Raw genomic sequence first — 2,860 nt, forward strand, 5'->3', positions numbered from 1 at the left:
TGTTCTTGTGTAACTGTAATGCTATACCCATGAACTGTGCCCTCTCCATCCTCCTCTGCTCTCCAGATTAGATAACAATCACTTTATTGCCTGCCTTTCTGAGAACAAAATTTTAGCATTCACATATTCGAGAGAACAGGCTATTGCTGTGGGATAATCTTCTTGTACACTGTAAAGATTTGGCACTCGAATTGGTTTAATAAGATATGCATTGGTCAGTAGCCAGGCAGGAAGTATATGTGGGGTGACCAAACGTAAGAATGATGGGAAGAGGAAGGACAGAGTCAGAAGTAGCCAGTCAGACACAGAGGAAGCAAAATGAGAATGCCATACTGAAAAAAAGGGACCAAGCCACATGGCTAAACATAGATAAGAATTATGGGTTAATTTAAGTGTAAGAGCTAGTTACTAATAACCCTGAGCATTTATAATTAATATAATCCCTGCATGGTGCCTGTGTTCTCAGTGACCTTTCCCCGTCTAGTGGATTCTGTTGTGGCCTGTGGCCTTGGTCTTGCTGAAATGCTTCAAAGCCTCACTAAGAATGTCTGGGTCCCCATGAAACCCTACTATACCCAGGATTACCAGGAAATTTGGATAGGAATGTGGTTAATGACCTTCATCATTTATAAAATCAGGAGTGCTGATAAAAGAAGCAAAGCTTTGAAAGGCTCTAGTCCTGCACCAGCCATGGCCATTATTAACAACTCCCTGAGTCCACTCACGATGAATCCTGTTGGCTAAACTTAAGCAAGCTGTGTTAGATGGGAACATGGAACATCACTGTACACTTACCTAAGAACCATTTACAATGTGGCATTAATAAATGTATGTGAGCAGCAAAAAAATAATAAAAATAATAATATAAGCCTCTGTGTGGTAATTTTGGAAGTGGCTGCTGAGTATTTGGGAGTTGCTGGGGGGACAGAAATTTCGATTTGTGGGATATTCTTGAGTGTGTTATTTAATTTAATATAATATTCACTGATTCCATTAATGTTGCTGCAAATTACATTCTTTTCTGTATTAATGGTGGACTATTGTCTGTATATACCACGTGGTTTCCCACCAATATCTGTTGATGGATGACTAGCTTATTTCTATGCTTGGCTATTGTAAACAGTGTTACATTAAACATTTAAATAATGTCTCTATGAAATATAGACTGTATAGGTGTTCAATACATATATATGCTATATAGCACTAGTGGTATTATATATGATATATATATACATGAAGAAAGACATAGATATCATAGAAGTATATGTGTGTAGATGTATATCATTTAAATGAAATTGGAGTGATAATGCCCCTTCTAACAAAAACTCCTCTTCCAGGCTAAGAAACCTCCTTTAGAATTGTTGATAAGGGGAGTCCAGTAGACTTCTAAAACAATGTAGACTATTGCTATTACCCTTTATTGCCTCCGATAAGTTGAAGATGAATCTGTACTGCTGAAGGCACCACATTCTCAGAAATACAGGACTTGGGGGAATTCAGCTGGATCTGACTCTCCCCCCCCAAAAAAAAACCTCTTTCTTGATAACTAGCTTTCATAACACTGGAAGGTGCTATGCAAGCTACCAAGGGAGGAAAGCATTCAGTAGTCCTACCCAGCTGTGAACCACAACAATGACCAACATTGCAAGATATCCCTAAAGATGCAAGAGTGGCACTCATATCCTGGTGGTTGGTGGCCAACAGCTGTCTAAATGGACTTAAGTATGCCCTCTGAGCAGGAGGAAAGTCATATCTGGTACATAAAACCTAAGGAGGTGTAGAATCACTAGGTTCTGATGTTGTCATGTAGGTCTTTATGTCGTTGCCTGTATTTTTGCACTGGCGTCTACTCATCTCTTCCTCTGCTCAGTGCAGGAGATGTCTGTGTCTGAAGGTGCCTCTCTTGTTCTAATTGTTAGTCTTGGTCCACTAGGAAGTCTTTGTTAAATCGGTACTGTTGGGCTCTGTTTCTTCGGGAGCAGCTTAGTCCAATCAGTGTTAGTGGGTTCTGTCTCAGGGAGCAGTTGTTCCCAGTTGGTGCAGGGTGTGCTTATGGTTTCAGTGTTTGTTAGGTTCGTAGGGGTTGGTTTTGTTTTTTGTCTGTTTGGTTGGTTGGTTGGTTTTGGTGGGGAAGCAGGGAAAGGTAGCTGTCTGGTCCCTGGGACTCCAATAGATAGGGGCCTAGGGGCTAGAGATCTGATCTGCCGGTACGGAGATGCTCAGGTCATGTTTTGCTCATTCATCAACTCCTCAGATGTTCTTGTTTCCTTAGCCCGCAGACTGTAGGATTCTTAATCCTCTCCTGAATGGATCTCAGCTGAGCAGGTTGTTTAGTAGGGTAATCTCACCAACACCTCCAACACACCACAGAGTGGATCCGTTCTGTCACATCCCATGGAAATGGCTCCATCCCCAGGTACTTGGATTAAAAGCATCCCTGTTCCAAGCTCTTAATCTCCTTGTTTTCACTAACTCCTCAGTGGGTAATAGCTCAGTTTCTGGTCTTTATTATGACCACGTCTCTGCTGCCGCTCTGCCTGCCTCTGCTGCCACTCTCTAACAGAGGACTGATCTCCAAAGTATATAAAGAACTCAAGAAACTAGACATCAAAATACTGAACAATCCAATTAAAAAATGGGCTAAAGAGTTAAACAGAATTCTCAAAAGAAGAATCACAAATGGCTGAAAGACATTTTAAAAAATGCTCAACATCCTTAATCACCAGAGAAATGCAAATCAATATGCCTCTGAGATACCACCTTACACCTGTCAGAATGGCTATGATCAAAAACACTAATGACAGTCAATGTTGGAGATGATGTGGAGCAAAGGGAACACTCCTCCACAATCTACCTCAAG

At 41.1% G+C, this 2,860-nt stretch overlaps 1 pseudogene; it reads left to right on the forward strand.

The window, feature by feature from the left end:
• Positions 1–522: 522 nt before the first annotated feature.
• Positions 523–704, forward strand: LOC114685897 (annotated as a pseudogene).
• The last annotated feature ends 2,156 nt before the right edge of the window (positions 705–2,860 follow it).

The sequence above is a fragment of the Peromyscus leucopus genome, chromosome 4 (assembly GCF_004664715.2).
Source record: "Peromyscus leucopus breed LL Stock chromosome 4, UCI_PerLeu_2.1, whole genome shotgun sequence".
In the NCBI taxonomy this organism is placed as follows: domain Eukaryota; kingdom Metazoa; phylum Chordata; class Mammalia; order Rodentia; family Cricetidae; genus Peromyscus; species Peromyscus leucopus.